General features: G+C 41.2%; 1 protein-coding gene across 3 annotated transcripts in view; it reads left to right on the top strand.

The window, feature by feature from the left end:
* LOC118401133 (furin-like) overlaps nucleotides 1-19838 on the top strand; it is a 169490-nt gene that overhangs the window by 990 nt on the left and 148662 nt on the right. The window lies entirely within an intron of this gene.

Below are 19838 nucleotides of genomic sequence, written 5' to 3'. Positions count from 1 at the left end.
ACTATGTTATTGGCATTTTGAGTAGCATACGTCATTGATAATAAGATCAGGAGTTACAGTGAGCCGACATAATATGACTGGTCTGAAGATAAGTATCAAAGAAACACATTAAAAGCTTATAGGAGAGTCAGTTTATGTTCTAAAAATGAACTTTCTGTGACCCAGCTAATCCATCCTAGGGCTATTGTATATCTGATCATTCATGCCCATAGGAATCTCAGCAGGGTAAAACGAAGGTCTTACATTACTGTAGAATGCAAAATAACGTGAAGTGTGGTGGAGTTGTACTGTACATATGCAGAGTTTTCCAATAGGATTTACACTGCATGACACAATTTGCACTTTTTAAAGTAGATGTTTGGTTACTTATCAGGTCCAACGTCTTAGCCTTTTCGTTCTACATTCAGGAGCGGTTGTTTTGTTTACCTGTGTACTTCTCTGGCTGTAACTGTTGAACATATTGACCGGATGGTTTCTAGAGTGACCTGAATCCTATTGAAATGACACTCACTTGGGAATGGCCTTTATTTAGGTGACACAGATCTGCAGGGAGGGCCTTGATGTTTTGTTCATTGGTTCTAAGGAGGTATAGAGTCACTGTCAGGGTGATATAATGGTAATGCTGACATACAACCCTCCTGAGGATTCCATTGACTCAGGTTGTATCCGTGGATTAATGCACCATGCAGTACTATGGGCTGGTGCTTGTCAGTGGCTGGCAGCATTCACCCACTCTCTTTGTGTTTTCCTTAGTAGACAGTAGCTGAGTCAGACTGAAAATGAAGGGGAAATTCAGCAACTTTTCAAAGACAAATAAAGTTAACTTCCAAAAATGTTATTTTGTGAGTTTAAAACAAAAAACTAGAAGTTCACTTTCATTGTCCTCCAAGAGTTGCTGCATTCTTCCTTAAGTATGCTCCTCTGTACAAAGTGAGCTGAGCTCAGAGAGAGAGGAGACAGTGATACCTAGCCACGGCAGCCTCTGACTCACCTTTACACAGCAGATCCACACACTGAAGATGAGAACCGAGGTCACTGCCTGCCATGAGGAGGCCTCCAGGTGTGTGTGTGTGTGTCTCCCACTGCTGTGATGATTATTGTTCCACTCCCTGAGCATTGTGTGTCTCTAGAGAGGATGTGGTGTGGTGGTATGCTCTGTTTCACTCCTCTGCGGTTCAGTAGAAACTCCTGGAATATAAGCCTTTCTAAGAATGAGTCGGCCAGAGCTAGGACACAGGGCTCAAAACTGCAACCAAAACACTCGCATTTGCGACCCTTTGACTTGGCAGTGCTACACTCTTAAAAAAAAAAGTTTATTGGTCTCTAGGGTGGCGTATAAATTGTTTTAGCTGGTCACACTAGTTTTTGGTTAACAATTAGCTTATTTTTTATTGAGATTTATTCAAATGGGTATGTAGACCAGGTATTTAAAAAGTTTGGTGATGCGCAATTGACAGATGATAGGTCCTCTGAGTTATCTTTTCTATGGAAATATAAACAAAAACAACCCTGTTTATTATTCTTTCACAATTCTCTGTCAAATGTGATGCGCAATTCAGTCATCATGCGCTGTTTGAATTAACATTTCTAAAGGCTTTCCCCAAAAAACCTTCCTCATCAAATGTTGACTGCAAAGGAGGCCTACCTAGCTGAATGATATCATGATGATTTGTACCAATTGCAGGGGCATTTGTTTTGCAAACTATGTCATAAAATGTAGCCTACACTTCACATTGTACAGTAAAAAAACACCGCCAGCCAATGCAACACAATGATCTCTTGATAGGCGTGCAATTGAAGTAAAGGGCAAGTACACCCTCCATTTGGAAGTAGCAAAATGCCATTAGGATTAACTGTCCACAACTAAAATCAATATGCATAGATTTTTTTGTAAACAACCATAAAAATCCAATAAACTCCTCTGGCATAATTGTGAGGGTATCTGTATTGATAAATACAAAATAATGGTGAGGATCGTAAAATGTATTACATTTTTATGCTTTAAAATACTTTAGTCCATACATTGGGATTTCATTAAATGTCATTCAGTATAACAGACATTCAGGAGGCATTTCAGACGATTCTTTGCGATAGTCACATGACAGGATATTGCATCAGAAAGAAGATTCAGAAGACCTCCACACAGTGCAGAAAGGTCAGTAAGTCTCTCGTAAAATGTTGATTATTTCACCTTTTTGGTCACTGGTACACTATAATGTCCTGTGATACGATACAACTCTTTAAAAAATATATATTTTAAGATGTCATATTTGATGTGAAATTACTTTAAAAAGCTGTAGATCAAGGTCATAGTTTTTTCATAGTTGGATGGGACTGTAGAATAAGTTCAATCAATCAAATGTATTTATAAAGCCCTTTTTACATCAGCTGATGTCACCCAGCCTAAAACCCCAAACAGCAAACATTGCAGGTGTAGAAGCACAGTGACTGGGAAAAACACCCTAGAAAGGCCAGAACCAAGGAAGAAACCTAGAGAGGAACCAGGCTATGAGGGGTGGCCAGTCCTCTTCTGGCTGTGCCGGGTAGAGATTATAAAAGAACATGGCCAAGATGTTCAAATGTTCAGAGATGACCAACAGGGTCAAATAATAGTTCAAGCTGTATTTTGTCATACGGAGTGTCAATTATGTCATTCATTACTTCGCATGACACATGTATATAGTTTTTGTTTTTTAGGACTATTCTTAAGCTTTATGGGAATGTAGTGTATGTTTTATTGATGACATTTACAGTTGAAGTCGGAAGTTTACATACACCGTAGCCAAATACATTTAAACTCAGTTTTTCACAATTCCTGACATTTAATCCTAGTAAAAATCCCCTGTCTTAGGTCAGTTAGTGTCACCACTTTATTTTAAGAATGTGAAATGTCAGAAGAATAGTAGAGAGAATTATTTATTTCAGCTTTTATTTCTTCATCACATTCTCAGTGGGTCAGAAGTTTACATACACTCAATTAGTATTTGTTAGTAGGGCCTTTAAATTGTTTAACTTGGGTCAAATGTTTCGGGTAGCCTTCCACAAGCTTCCCACAATAAGTTGGATGAATTTTGGCCCATTCCTCCTGACAGAGCTGGTGTAACTGAGTCAGGTTTGTAGGCCTCCTTGCTCGCACACGCTTTTTCATTTCTGCCCACAAATGTTCTATAGGATTGAGGTCAGGGCTTTGTGTTGGCCACTCCAATACCTTGACTTTATTGTCCTTAAGCCATTTTGCCACAACTTTGGAAGTATGCTTGCGGTCATTGTCCATTTGGAAGACCCATTTGCGACCATGATTTAACTTCCTGACTGGTGTCTTGAGATGTTGCTTCAATATATCCACATAATTGTCCTGTCTCATGATGCCATCTATTTTGTGAAGTGCACCAGTCCCTCCTGCGGCAAAGAACCCCCACAACATGATCCTGCCACCACTGTGCTTCACGGTTGGGATGGTGTTCTTCGCCTCGCAAGCATCCCCCTTTTTCCTCCAAACATAACGATGGTCATTATGGCCAAACGGTTCAATTTCTGTTTCATCAGACCAGAGGACATTTCTCCAACAACTATGATCTTTGTCCCCATGTGCAATTGCAAACCGTAGTCTGGCGTTTTTATGGCGGTTTTGGAGCAGTGGCTTCTTCCTTGCCGAGCGGCCTTTCAGGTTATGATGATATAGGACTTGTTTTACTGTGGATATAGATACTTTTGTTCCGGTTTCCTCCAGCATCTTCACAAGGTCCTTTGCTGTTATTCTGGGATTGATTTGCACTTCTCACAAGAATTTTCATCTCTTGGAGACAGAACGCGTCTCCTTCTTGAGCGGTATGACGGCTGCGTTGTCCCATGGTGTTTATACTTGCATACTATTGTTTGTACAGATGAACATGGTACCTTCAGGCGTTTGGAAATTGCTCCCAAGGATGAACCAGACTTGTGGAGGTATACATTTTTTTCTGAAGTTTTGGCTGATTTCTTTTGATTTTCCCAGGATGTCATGCAAAGAGGCACTGAGTTTGAAGGTAGGCCTTGAAATACATCCACAGGTACACCTCCAATTGACTCATATTATGTCAATTAGCCTATCAGAATCTTCTAAAGCCATGATATTTTCTGGAATTTTCCAAGCTGTTTAAAGGCACAGTCAAATTAGTGTATGTTCTGTTCTACTTAGTGTATGTTCTGTAACTTCTGACCCACTGGAATTGTGATACAGTGAATAAGGGAAATAATATGTCTATAAACAATTGGAAAAAAGTACTTGTGTCATGCACAAAGTAGATGTCGTAACCGACTTGCCAAAACTATAGTTTGTTAACAAGAAATTTGTGGAGTGGTTGAAAAACTAGTTTTAATGACTCCAACTTAAGTGTATGTAAACTTCCGACTTCAACTGTGTATGTATTTTTATGTGTTAAGGAATATTTTGTCTATCTATTACATTGTGAAAAACAAATGTAATGACAACATTATCATAGTTATTTGTTTTTTGTGAAGTCACATATTCAAGTCATAAGAACTTAATATAAGGTTTTATTAGTGTTTTATCAGTACAGTTTTGATATTGAGGGAATATATGTACTTATAGATAGGTGCTTCTATCCAACAAAGAGAGAGTTGCATGTTCAGGGCCCGGAAGAACTCAGATCCTCTTGTTAGGGAAGAGTGGCATCTGAGCAGGAAGCCTTGTTATTATAGTGGTCATGCAGTGACAAGTGCAGTTCAGTAACCAGCAAACCTGAATTAAGACTAAGTTCAATTAGGTTCACACTCATTTGAAGAAGGCTAGATCTTTTAGGTAATCAATACAATGTATGGGTGTCAGACTAAGCTGTGGGCTATTACGCAAAGGTTGTTTACAATAGCGTTTAGGAAATATTCATGTATTGTAAGTCATTTTGACTATAGCCTGAACTATATCTCTGTAATTATATTTGTCTTGTGTTTAGCTACCGCAAATGTAAGGAGGATGGGCACATAGACCATTGCCCAGGTAGGGAGATGACGACCTCTGCAGCTGAAAAGAGAAGGGATAAACAGAGGGAAAACCAGAGGAGTCAGTGGCAAATGCATGCTGTGATAAACCTCACTCCAGTGTCCATGGATGGTGACCATCTTGGGGGGCACCCTGAGCAATCTACAAGCTCAACAGCAGCACCCACCTCAACCCTCAACTCCACAGCAAAGCCAACCACCTTAACATTACCCACCTGAGATGCCACCAACATAGCAGGGACAACCACTTGCTTCATCAACCCCAGAGAGAAGTGATGTAGAGAATATATCCAGTTAGGTAAAGAAAAAGCACAGTTGAAGCAACAAATGATCAGACTTGAAATATACCTTGCACTGTCAAAAAGAAAATGAGAAAGAAACAAGCACAGAGGGAGAAAGAAACTGGTTGCAGAGAAGAAGGCAAAGGTCACTAAATTATTGTGTAGGGATGAAAATAGCAGACTTCTGCCTGGGAAGAAAGACACCGTAACGAAGCACAAAGAAAAAGTTCAGAGACTAGTCCTTCCCAAAGTTATTACAGTGAGGTAGAACTAGCTCTGCCTGAAGTGAACACCACATGGCAGCAATGTGAAAGAGAGGAGACCAGCAATGAAGAAAAGACGTGAAAAAAAACAAAAGCTAGGCGCATGGCAGGATCTGAACAGAATCCTGAATCCAAAACTCGACCTGCTCACCAAGCACCATTTCATCAAGTTGAGAATTGCCGAAATCTTTTTTTATTTAAAATAAAATTGTACGGTACCCCTTTTTTTCTCTCCAATTTTGTGGTTTCCAATTGTTTAGTTGCTACTATCTTATCTCATCGCTACAACTCCTGTACGGGCTCAGGAGAGACAAAGGTTGAGAGTCATGCATCCTCCGATACACAACCCAACCAAGCCGCACTGCTTCTTAACACAGCGTGCATCCAACCCAGAAGCCAGCTGCACCAATGTGTTGGAGGAATGCACCTGGCAACCTTGGTTAGCTCGCACTGCACCCGGCCAGCAACATGAGTCACTGGTGCGCAATGAGACAAGGATATCCCTATCAGCCAAACCTTCCCTAACCCGGATGACGCTAGGCAAATTGTGCGTCGCCTCACAGACCTCCCAGTCACGGCCGGCTGCGACAGAGCCTGGGCGCGAACCCAGAGTCTCTGGTGGCACAGCTGGCTCCCTTAACCACTGCGCCACCTGGGAGGCACTAAGTGCCGAAATCTTAAAGAAAACATTGGTGACAATGAAGTAGTTGTTCACATGGCCTTCTCAGAAAACTATGCATGTTAATTGCATACTAGTGTGTTGTACACGTTTCAGGGGTGCCAGTCATATGCTACATTAACAGATAGCGTCCGCCACGATGAAAGAGCCATGTGAGCACACCTTGAGCCTATTTTGAAGCAAGTGAAGGGGCAAAATCCCTCTAACTATTCTTCACTTCATGTGCGGCTATCCTGTCACACAGTACAGGAGCAAAAATAATATTTGACCTATTCACCATTTCTTTTGGGATTCAAAGAAGTAACATGGAACTTCTCAGAGAAGGGATACGGTAAAGGTGCTCCTGATGAAGTCGGTGGAGCAGGAAAACGTACGTAGTGCTGATGACATGGTGAAAATGGGAGCAGATATCCAGACCCCAAAAGATCTGTACAGCAAACTACAGGAAAACACAAGCTCAAGCGTAAAGTACTTTTGGATATCTGAAGTTGACGTGTGTAGATATGACGATGCAGTGCAGAGTCAGTTGCAAGTGGTTAAAGACACCATGGAAATACATCAGATTGCCTCAGATTACCTTTTCCAAGCTTGGAAGGGATGAGAGAGGAAAGCCTATGGGTTTAAACTACGAACCCATAGGCTTTGCTCTCTCGTCCCTTCCAGGCTTGGAAAATGAGCCTGTCATAGCAGATGTAAGCAATGTCCCCACGCGCTCTGGCAGCTTTCATGGCTGGGATAATTTCTTTCCTTTTCTGACACACAGCTTCAGGATAGTTCTCATTGAGAAAGATATACGTTCTTCTCAAGTTCGTGGCTCTTTCCAGAACAGCTACCTTGTCCTTGAACCTCAGGAACTTTACCACTATCGGCATCGGCCGGTGGTGGGTTTTCCAGTCTTTCCTTCTTAATGCGTTTGAGCCAATCAGGTGTGATATGACATAGGGGTGGTATACAGAAGATAGGGGTATTTTGTGAAATACCAAGTCCATATTATGGCAAGAACAGCTCAAATAAGCAAAGAGAAACAACAGTCCATCATTACTTTAACCTGTTTGGGATAGGGGGCAGCATTTTCACTTTTGGATGAATAGCGTGCCCAGAGTGAACTGCCTCCTACTCAGTCCCAGATGCTAATATATGCATATTATTATTAGTATTGGATAGAAAACTCTCTTAAGTTTCTAAAACTGTTTGAATGATGTCTGTGAGTATAACAGAACTCATATGGCAGGTGAAAAATCCAACCAGGAAGTGGGAAATCTGAGGTTTGTAGTTTTTCAAAGCTTGGCCTACAGTGTCTATGGGGTCAAGTTGCACTTCCTAAGGCTTCCACTAGATGTCAACTGTCTTTAGAAACTTGTTTCAGGCTTCTGCTATAAAGGAGGGGGGAATGGGAGCTGAATGAGTCAGTGGTCTGGCAGAGTGTCTCAGACTCGTGACTCGCGTTCCCGACAGAGTTAGCTCTCGTTCCATTGCTTTTCTACAGACAATGGAATTCTCTGGTTGGAACATTATTGACGTTTTTTGTTAAAAACATCCTAAAGATTGATTCCATACATTGTTTGACATGCTTCTTCGACCTGTAACGGAACTTTGAGTTTTTGTCTGGACGTAGTGCTCGCGCCTCATGAAGATGGATTACTGGGCTGAACACGCTAACAACAAGTGGATATTTGGACATAAATGGTGGACTTTATGGAACAAATCAGCCATTTATTGTCGAACTGGGATTCCTGGGAGTGCATTCTGATGAAGATCATCAAAGGTAAGTGAATATTTATAATATTCTGTTGACTCCAACATGGTGGATATTTCTTTGGCTGGAATGGGCTCTGAGCGCCGTACTCAGATTATGCTTTTTCCGTAAAAAAAGAAAAGAAATCTGACACAACGGTTGCATTAAGGAGAAGTCTATCTTTAATTCTGTGAATAACACTTGTATCTTTTATCAATGTTTATTATTAGTGTTTCTGGGATTTGATGTGGCTATCTGCAACATCACCGGATGTTTTGGAATCAAAACATTACTGCACGTAACGCGGAAATGTAGACTTAGATTTTTGGATATAAATTTGCACATTATCGAACAAAACATACATATATTGTGTAACATGATGTCATATGAGTGTCATCTGATGAAGATCATCAAAGGTTAGTGATTCATTTTATCTATATTTCTGGTTTTTGTGACTCTTATCTTTGGCTGGGAATTATTATTTTTTTTGACTTGGCTCTGATCTAACATAATCATATGTTGTGCTTTCGCAATAAAGCCTTTTTGAAATCGGACACGATGGGTAGATTAACAAGAAGTGTATCTTTCATTTGCTGTATGTGTGAAAGTTACATATTTCTAAAAAAAAAAAATTGAATTTCGCACGCTGCCTTCTCAGAGGAATGTTGTCGAGGGGTTCCGCGAGCGGAACGCCTGCGCTATAAAGGTTAATAAACCTGTTATGGCTGCGATCCCCGTACAGGGACCAACATCAGGGGAAATTTCAGAGTGACAACTAAAAATACAACTTCGTAAAATTAAACATTCTTGACAATGCAAGTGTCTTACACCCTTCAAAAGATTAGAATCTTGGTAATCAAACTACGTTTTCCAATTTAAAATAGCTATTACAGAGAACAAATCCCATGCTTTTGTTTGAGAAGAGCAATCAACAACACAAACATTTCCCGCTATGACAGTTGTTACACATTCACATCTGAAGGTAAAATTATGACTTACATTCTGATATCTTGCTCTTATTTCTCTTCCTGAGGGTCCCAGTGATCAAATGAAGTGCCGTTTTCTTTGATAAAATCAATTTTTATAGCATAAATCGAAACATTTTGTAAACCGTTTGTGCCGTGAATTCCATCTCCATCAATTTTTTACGGAGCATTCAACGTGATTCCCCCCTGTAAACAATCGTTTATCTAGTCATGGTTGGTTTCAGTGCATTCCTCTGGATGTTTGCAACACAGCCAAACGTCATTGTTTTTTTGCGGGGAGTATTGACCGAAGTGAGCTGATTTGAAGACAACGATAAATGACTACCTTACGCACCAATAATTTTAGCGAAGCTTCATTGATTGACTATATTTCTGTCCAATGACCACTTGACAGCCATTTCTGTCCAATGACCACTTGACAGCCATAACAGGTTTTAAGACATGAAGGTCAGTTAATCCATAAAATGTCAAGAACTTTTAAAGTTTCTTCAAGTGCAGTCGCAAAAACCATCAAGCACTATGATGAAACTGGCTCTCTTGAGGACTGCCACAGGAAAGGAAGACCCAGAGTTACCTCTGCTGCAGAGGATAAGTTCATTAGAGTTAATCTTCACTTCAGATTGCAGCCCAAATAAATGCTTCACAGAGTTCATGTAACAGACACATCTCACCATCAACTGTTCAGGGGAGACAGTGTGAATCAGGCCTTCATGGTTGAATTACTGCAAAGAAACCACTACTAAAGGACACCAATTAGAAGAGACTTGCTTGGGTGAAGAAGCATGAGCAATGTACTTTAGACTGGTGGGAATCTGCCCTTTGGTCTGATGAGTCCAAATTTGAGAGTTTTGGTTCCAACCACCGGGTCTTTGTGAGATGCAGAGTAGGTGAACGGATTATCTCTGTATGTGTGGTTTCCACCGTGAAGCATGGAGGTGGTGGTGTGGAGTGCTTTGCTGGTGACACTGTCAGTGATTTATTTACAATTCAAGGCACACTTAACCAGCATGTCTACCACAGCATTCTGCAGCAATACACCATCCCATCTGGTTTGCGCTTAGTGGTATTATCATTTGTTTTTCAACAGGACAATTACTCAAAACACAGCTCCAGGTTGTGTAAGGGCTATTCGATCAAGAAGGAGAGTGATGGATTGCTGCATCAGATGACCTAGCTTCCAATCACCCGACCTTGACCCAATTGAGATGTTTTAGGACGAGTTTGACCACAGAGAAGAAAAAGCAGCCAAGACATGCTCAGCATATGTGGGAACTCCTTCCAGGCTGTTGGATAAGTATTCCTCATTAAGCTGGTTGAGAGAATGCCAAGAGTGTTCAAAACTGTCATCAAGGCAAAGGGTGGCTACTTTGAAGAATCTCATATATTTTGATTTGGTTAACACGATTTTTAGTTACTACATGATTCCATGTGTGTTATTCCATAGTTTTAATGTCAGAACAATGTAGAAAATAGTCAAAATAAAGAAAAACCCTTGAAGGGATAGGTGTGTCCAAACCTTTGACTGGTACTGTGTGGAAGGCCAGCATCCGGGAGTCGCCTCTTCACTGTTGACGTTGAGACTGGTGTTTTGTGGGTACCATTTAATGAAGCTGCCAGTTGAGGACTTGTGAGGCATCTGTTTCTCAAACTAGACACTCTAATGTACTTGTCCTCTGGCTCAGTTGTGCACCGGGGCCTCCCACTCCTCTTTATATTCTGGTTAAAGCCAGTTTGCGCTGTTCTGTGAAGGAAGTAGTACACAGGCAATTTCCCGCATGGAATAGAATCCATTTCTCAGAACAAGAATACACTGACGAGTTTCAGCAGAAAGTTATTTGTTTCTGGCCATTTTGAACCTGTAATAGAACCCACAAATTCTGATGCTCCAGATACTCAACTAGTCTGAAGGACAGTTTTATTGCTTATTTAATCAGAACAACAGTTTTGTGCTGTGCTAACATAATTGCAAAAGGGTTTTCTAATGATCAATTAACCTTTTAAAATTATAAACTTGAATTAGCTAACACAACGTGCCATTGGAACACAGGAGTAATGGTTACTGATAATGGGCCTCTGAACCCCTATGTAGCTATTCCATTAAAAATCAGCTGTTTCCAGCTACAATAGTCATTTACAACATTAACAATGTCTACACCGTATTTCTGATCAATTTTATTTTAAATGAACAAAACAAATGTGTGTGTGTGTACATACAGTTGAAGTTTGGAAGTTTACAAACACCTCAGCCAAATACATTTAAACTCATTTTTCACAATTCCTGACATTTAATCCTAGTAAAAATTCCCAGTCAGTTAGATCAGTTAGGATCACCATTTTATTTTAAGAATGGGAAATGTCAGAATAATAGAGATGTATTTATTTAAGCTTTTATTTCTTTCATCACATTCCCAGTGGGTCAGTAGTTTACATATACTAATTAAGTGTTTGGTAGCATTGCCTTTCAATTGTTTTGGGTAGCCTTCCACAGGCTTCCCACAATAAGCTTCTAAAGCCATGACATCATTTTCTGGAATTTTCCAAGCTGTTTAAAGGCACAGTCAACTTAGTGTATGTAAGCATCAGACCCACTGGAATTGTGATACAGTGAAATAACCTGTCGATTTTCGCTTTATCATCGAAGGACTGAGCGTTACTCCGAGGCCTGTACTCTGGAGTGGGATCGAGGTGGCGGGTCCGTCATGGTCTGGGGGCGGTGTGTCACAGTATCTTTGGACTGAGCTTGTTGTCATTGCAGGCAATCTCAACACTGTGCTTTACAGGGAAGACATCCTCCTCCCTCATGTGGTACCCTTCCTGCAGGCTCATCTTGACATGACCCTCCAGCATGACAATGCCACCAAATCAAAGTTTATTTGTCACGTGTGCCGAATATAACCTTACAGTGAAATGCTTACTTACAGGCTCTAACCAATAGTGCAAACAATGTATAAGGTGAACAATAGGTACAGTGGGGCAAAAAAGTATTTAGTCAGCCACCAATTGTGCAAGTTCTCCCACTTAAAAAGATGAGAGAGGCCTGTAATTTTCATCATAGGTACACTCCAACTATGACAGACAAAATGCGGGGGAAAATCCAGAAAATCACATTGTAAAATAAGCATTTGGTCAATAACAAAAGTAAATAACACCATAATTTGCAAATAAATTCATTAAAAATCCTACAATGTGATTTTCTGGATTTTTTTCTCTCATTTTGTTTGTCATAGTTGAAGTGTACCTATGATGAAAATTACAGGCCTCTCATCTTTTGAAGTTGGAGAACTTGCACAATTGGTGGCTGACTAAATACTTTTTTGCCCCACTGTATAGTTAAGTCACTATGCATATATGATAAACAGAGAGTAGCAGCAGCGTAAACGAGTGGTTGGGGGGGCACACAATGCAAATAGTCCGGGTAGCCATTTGATTACCTGTTCAGGAGTCTTATGGCTTGGGGGTAAAAACTGTTGAGAAGCCTTTTTGTCCAAGACATGGCTCTCCGGTACCGCTTGCCATGCGATAGTAGAGAGAACAGTCTATGTGACTAGGGTGTTTGACAATTTTTAGGGCCTTCCTCTGACACCGCCTGGTGTAGAAGTCCTGGATGGCAGGCAGCTTAGTCCCAGTGATGTACTGGGCCTTACGCACTTCCCTCTGTAGTGCCTTGCGGTCGGAAGCCGAGCAATGCCGTACCAGGCAGTGATGCAACCAGTCCGGATGCTCTCGATATTGCAGCTGTAGAACCTTTTGAGGATCTCAGGACCCATGCCACATCTGTTTAGTTTCCAGAGGAGGAATAGGCTTTGCCGTGCCCTCTTCACGACTGTCTTTTGTGTTTGGACCATTCTATTTTTTTTTGGTGATGTGGACACCAAGGAACTTGAAGCTCTCAACCTGCTCCACTACAGCCCCGTCGATGAGAATGGGGCGTGCTCGTTCCTCCTTTTCCTGTAGTTCACAATCATCTCCAGCCATTGTTCTGTGTGTGATTTCCTGCAAGACCGGAATGTCAGTGTTCTGCCATGGCCAGCGAAGAGCCCGGATCTCAATCCCATTGAGCACGGAGGGTGAGGGCTAGGGCCATTTCTCCCCAGAAATGTCCGGGAACTTGCAGGTGCCTTGTTGGAAGAGTGGGGTAACATCTCACAGCAAGAACTGGCAAATCTGGTGCAGTCCACTAGGAGGATATGCACTGCAGTAGTTAATGCAGTTGGTGGCCACACCAGATATTGACTGTTACTTTTTATTTTGACCCCCCCTTTGTTCAGGGACACATTATTCCATTTCTGTTAGTCACATGTCTGTGACTTGTTCAGTTTGTCTCAGTTGTTGAATCGTATGTTCATACAAATATTTACACATGTTGAGTTTGCTGAAAATAAACGCAGTTGACAGTGAGAGGATGTTTCTTTTTTTGCTGATGTACGCATCATCTGCTTTCCCAGGCCAGTATTCTTTTCATTCTTGCCAGTAGTTTGAAGTTGGTACAAGCCAGGTGTGCCATTAACCTGAATGTCAAGCCCTGCAAGGGCATGCTAATTTTCAAGATTGCTAGTCATTATTAGCCTGGTTCTGAATGGAATGCAAACACATTATGGACACAGTTCAGGTCATTATCACCGCGCAGTGGTAAAACATTGGTGTGACCAAATCATGTGCTCGTGCCATCAACTGAAAAAGTTGGTGTCACCAGTGGAAAACGTTAGTCTAGAGCTCTGTGGATGGGTGTTGACACGCACTTGGTGGGTGTTTAGGTTCTTGAGAACACTTTGTCGCTGCTTATCTTCATCTTTATCAGGAGAAACTGTTTCAAACTGCCAATTCATGCTCTTCAACAGCAGATGGGTTCATCCTGGATCACTTTGTCAGTTTTCCTGTATCATTTTACAAGATCTACCTACCTGCTTTGTATAGACCAATACTGATCAATCCTTGGCACTCTCCAGTCTGATAATGCAGAGAGAAAGACAAGTTGGTGTCGTTTACAGCTGCTGATACGCAGACTTACCGCCAGTTATAGCTGCCACCCAACTACTTTTTGATCACATTAAAACAGTAATGAATCACACACACAGTGTGGTAATCACTGTGCTGAACTCCTCCACTCCTCAGTAGTGTAGTGCTGCTGAATCCCACATCGACCCATAGCTCCCAAGGCTCGCCATTAGCTTTGAGGCATGGATAGGTTTAAACCATGTAATTACTGTATTTCACCTTGCCTGGGTTTTGCCATATTGATGCTAACACCTATCCATTTCTTTCAGATCTACAACAGCGCCAAAAGGGTGGATACTATAGTCAAATTAGGGAGTTCTCCTTTCAAATTGGTAGTGGTGCGTATACAGGGACCAGAGAGCGCTTTAGGAGTGACTGGAACTCAAGTCAGCTGGAAAAAGGGCGGGATAGGGTCATTCAATGCTACTATATTGAAAGAGAGTTCTGAAGGAGATATCAGCTTCACTAAGTCTTTGAGTGAAACAGCATCACCAAACTCCAGTATCAGTTTGTTACAGAAGGTAAACAGTATGCTGCTGCATGTGTAAGTACAGCAGTCAATTTATTTTGTATAATTGCCAGTTAACTGTAGCTTTAATATTCACCCAGATAATACACTGAATGGCAATGTTTTATTTGTGTGGTATAGATTTGTATCATTGTTTAGTGTCCAGTTAGCCCAAGAATGGACTGTTAAGGAGTGTAGGCGAGCCTACTCCTTTAACGTCCAAGGACCTTTATAGGTTATGTTCAGAGGGAAACTGGCTCTGGCACACAAAACAACCAATTATTCTATCTAATTGTGAATCGTATTGTAGAAACATAAAGTGACTTTCATATCACATCAAAATAATTTCACAAATGCAAAACAAACACTTTCTATACTCTGGTTTAACCAGTTTTAACAGTTGTAGCCGGCAGTGTTTTTCAGTTGCAAAAATGTTCTGGTGTCGTTCTTCGTCTACATTTGACATTTTAGTAATTTAGTAGACGCTCTTATCCTGAGCGACTTACAGACATGTGTTTGAAGGCGCTATCTAGCTAATTAGAACAGGTGGTCATCGTAACATGGAAATATGGCAGTGTAATTTTAAACTGTGTTTTGAGTAATTTAACCTTTTTTGTTTTTTGAAAATGATCTCATTGATATGAAAGTTAAAAGGTGCAATATGCAGAAATCCCGCCCCCATTTCCTGGTTTCTAACATTCTAATAGTTCGCCTAATTTCATTTTATGTGACAAAACAAGCAATGTATAGTTTAGAGCAGGGTTTCCCAAACTTGGTTCTGGGCCCCCCAACTCATCATCAAGCTTTGATTATTTAAATCAACTGTGTAGTGCTAGGGCAAAAAACAAAACGTGCACCCAGGGGGGCCCCAGAACCGAGTTTGGGAGAGAATCAATGTGCCATCGAAACCGCTGTGAAATATCTTTTCAATTACCAAAAATATTGTATTTTCGGCTGTTTGAAGCTGATGTACAAAACAGAATGTTAAAGATGCAAAAACAAAACTTAAGAATGGGAAGCACTTTTGAATCTGTAAAAGTTCACTTCCCTTTGCATGTCACCTGTAAGAAGTCTGATTAGGCATTCTTCAAAATATCTCATAACAGAATGTAGTTTTGTGTTTCCAAGATGAACTCTGGTTAACAACCTGGTAACTTGACCATTATGTTTTAAGATGGCATTGGAAGAAAGGAAAGCTGGATAGCTACTCCAGAAGTGTTTCAAAAGTAGGATTCAGATATAGGCCTAATATGTAACTGCCGAAATAAAGGAAACACCAACGTGTCTTAATAGGGTGTTGGGTCACCACGAGCCAGAACAGCTTCAATGCACCTTGGCTTAGATTCTACAACTGTCTGTAACTTTATTGGAGGGATGTGACACCATTCTTCCACAATATTTACCATAATTTGGCGTTTTGTTGATGGTGGTGGAAAAGCTGTCTGAGGCACCGCTCCAGATTCTCACAAAAGCGTTCAATTGGGTTGAGATCTGGTGACCGAAACAGCCATGGCATATGGTTTACATCATTTTCATTCTCATAAAACCATTCAGTGACTACTCACTGCCTGTGGATAGGAGCATTGTCAATCTATCAGGGGATAGCCATGGTAGCCAAAATAATGGCCTGCCCAGTATTTTTATACATGAGCCTAAGCATAATTAGGGCCTTATGAAATCTATTCAATTTTTTCCCCAAATTCTGTTCTTTCCGTTTACATTTTTCTGAATTTTGTGTTATGATTTATGCTAATTTTATCATCAGAAAAAGTGTCTAATAATGTGAATGAATAAAACGTCAACAATGAAATAAGATAACAGTACATTTGTAATGATGCAACACATTGCACTTTTTTAATCAAGGCTAGCGCTTCAATTCAGAGTTCTACTGAGTGTTTCATTGTAAATGGAAAAAAAGTAATGCAAGAATCTAGGCGACAATGCCGCAACCGTATCCTCATGTTTCCAGCTGGCTGAGGATGTTTGTGACTGCCCGGGTTGATGACTTTTCTGCCAACAAAAACTCTGTACAGATGAACATGCTCTGCAAGGTACTTCACTGTTTCAAACCAGCTATTCTCAATGCTTCAGGAGGAGCCTTGACCTGCTCAAACTCCTTCATAATGAGGAATCTCACCTATATTACCTTTTTGGCAGGCTTCTCGAAGAAGACAGATCTCATCCATGTCACAAGTGATGCAACTTCAGAGAAATATTTGTAGTGGTGCCACATGGGCTTTAGACTTTAAGTGGTTGTCACACGTAATTTTACGTGTCCAATCAATAGTATGTTGACAGAATTTGCAAAACAGCTTATTGCCTGACTCATAATAATAACTGGGTATTGCTCTAGATTTAGGGGATAGGGTCGAATGATTCGTTTTTTAAAACTAATTGGCGCCTCTTCGACATGTTTCTCAAAGTGACAGCCAAGTGGTGAGGTGACGTAAGGGTTCCACCCACGACCCACCCCAATTGAAAACAGAATTATTTCTCTAGACCTACTCGTCTGTAATTGTACAATTATGAAATAATTTAGCCAAATTATGGAAAATTCTGCAATATTCCACGTTTTACAGTTGATTCCATTTTTTTATTACCAGATTCTGTCCGCGTGACGGATATCATAGGGCCCTACATAATGGGATCTTAATTAAGCCAGGAACCACCACTCAGGAAATACACCTGTGTGGAAGCACCTGCTTTCAATATACTTTTTATCCCTCATTTACTCAAGTGTTTCCAGTATTTTGGCAGTTACCTGTATCTAAATCAATTACATTTTATAACAGAAGTTTCAGCAAACACTGATGGTGATAATGATCAGCAATGACATTTCATTGGCCTGCTTGCCTCACTCTTCTCAGTCCAGTGATGAGCACTAAGATGGTCCTCTATCTCATTTGGACAGTTTGAGGTTCAGTCTAGAGTTAGGATATCTTATGGTAGGACTGTTTTAAACAGATCTAAGGCTTTTGTTCATTTTTTATTTAAACTTTATTTAACTAGGCAAGTCAGTTAGGAACAAATTCTCATTTACAATGACGGCCTAGGAACACTGGGTTAATTGCCTTGTTCAGGGACAGAATGACAGATTTTTACCTTGTCAGCTCAGGGATTCAATCGAGCAACCTTTCGGTTACTGGCCCAGCACTCTACCTGGCTACAATACCCACTGTAGTGTGTGTAGATCGCAAGCCGATAGTAAGTCAATAGGGCTAAATGACTAGCTACTACTGTTATCTAGCCAGATAAGAATTGTTAGCTTGCTAGCTACCCACGAAGAATTTGCATCTACCTTGCATAACATTCGTTTTAAGTCATTTTTGCCTGTTAAACTATCTAGTTAGCTAGATTACTACGATTCACATATGGCTAGATGATAGTTATGAAGAAAACATGTTTACTTTGTGTATATCTTGTTTTGTCTCCGTTGCCAGTGTCCTAGTTGGAAGAAGGTTCACTGAAGGAAAGGTGCAGCGTGAAGTAATACAGTAGGGGTGTGCGAGTGCTTCTCAAATGTCATGTTTTATGCATTCTCCACACTCATCCTCACACGAACCTTCTTAAGGGAACTTCCTCGTGGAATGCACTCGAAGCATGAGAGTGTGGAGCACGGTAGTATGCATATTGAGAAATGCAGATTGTCTCAAATTCCCAGTGTCGTTGAGACCAACCACTCAGACAACCAGTAGAGTAAGTTGAAATGTAATTTTAGTCAACATTCCAGCTTGTAAAGATTGTTTCTAAATTTCCAAATAGGATCATGTCAGACGGTACCTAGCTAGCGTTCGCATGAGCTATTACCGGCTGATCTAATAGGCTAAACCACAGTAGGGCTGGGCGACATATCGTCTATACCGGTATACCAGTTTGGGTCTATTTTGGTGGCCTCCAGTATATTCTAATGCCTTGATTCCATCTGAAATACACAGTGAAATGATTGAATACTTTATCGATTTTCTAACATTTGTTGTGGTATTGTGTAGAAAGACAATTTAAATGACAACTGTAAAATTAATGTATTGTTAGTAGTTTTGGATATCATCTAAGTCTATATGATCGACTATTTTGAAAGTAAGACAACATTAAAACTTTAACATTTAACCTGTCCTCTCGAGATTAAAATCTTATTTACAGTTTTAGTGCACGATATGCATTGCCAAAGATGTTTGTTCTTCAAATTATGTATTTTATTAAACAGAAAAATGAAGTAAATAAATAGCCCACATGTAACGGTTTTCTTCCTGGGAAGGAGAGGACCAAAATGCAGCGTGGTTATTTATAAACATCTTTAATTAATGAAAGATGAAAATGTGAACACTATACAAAATAAGAAAACATGGAAAAAACGAAACAGTCCTAACTGATGCAAAACACAGAGACAGGAACAATCACCCACAAAATACCTAAAGTATATGGCTGCCTAAATATGGTTCCCAATCAGAGACAATGATAAACACCATGCCTCTGATTAAGAACCACTCCAGGCAACCATAGACTTACCTAGAACACTCAACTGAACACGACCCCATAGACTACAAAACCCCTAGACAAAACAAGACACATAAATCACCCATGTCACACCCTGGCCTAACCAACATAAAGAAAACACAGAATACTAAGGCCAGGTCGTGACAGTACACCCCCCCGGGGCGGCGAGGTGGAATAGCCCGCACTGGGCTGTGCAGGCGAACCGGAGACACCATGCGTAAGGCTGGTGCCATGTACGCCGGCCCAAGGAGACGCACTGGAGACCAGATGCGTAGAGCCGGCTTCATGGCACCTGGCTCGATGCCCACTCTAGCCCGGCCGATACGAGGAGCTGGTAGGGTACCGCACCGGGCTATGCACCCGCACTGGGGACACCGTGCGCTCTACAGCAGAAAACACGGTTCCTGCCCGGTCTCTCTAGCCCCCGGTAAGCACAGGAAGTTGGCGCAGGTCTCCTACCTGGCTTTGCCATACTCCCGTGTGTCCCCCCAATACATTTTTGGGGCTGACTCTCAGGCTTCCTTGCCAGCCGTGTTCCCTCGTATCGCCAGCTCCTCTCTCCGGCTGCCTCTGCTCTCCTAGCTGCCTCCACCTGTTCCCATGGGAGGCGATCCTTTCCCGCCAGGATCTCCTCCCATGTGTAGCAACCCTTGCCGTCCAACACATCGTCCCATGTCCATTCCTCCTTGTGCTGCTCCTGCTACCGCTGCCGGTCACCACGCCGCTTGGTCCTGTTGTGGTGGGTTACTCTGTAACGGTTTCCTTCCTGGGAAGGAGAGGAGGACCAAAATGCAGTGTGGTTATTTATAAACATCTTTAATGAAAGATGAAAATGTGACCACTATACAAAATAAGAAAACGTGGAAAACCGAAACAGTCCTAACTGGTGCAAAACACAG

This window comes from Oncorhynchus keta, chromosome 22 (genome assembly GCF_023373465.1).
Source record: "Oncorhynchus keta strain PuntledgeMale-10-30-2019 chromosome 22, Oket_V2, whole genome shotgun sequence".
Lineage (NCBI taxonomy): Eukaryota > Metazoa > Chordata > Actinopteri > Salmoniformes > Salmonidae > Oncorhynchus > Oncorhynchus keta.
This window is presented reverse-complemented; position numbering and strand designations above follow the sequence as displayed.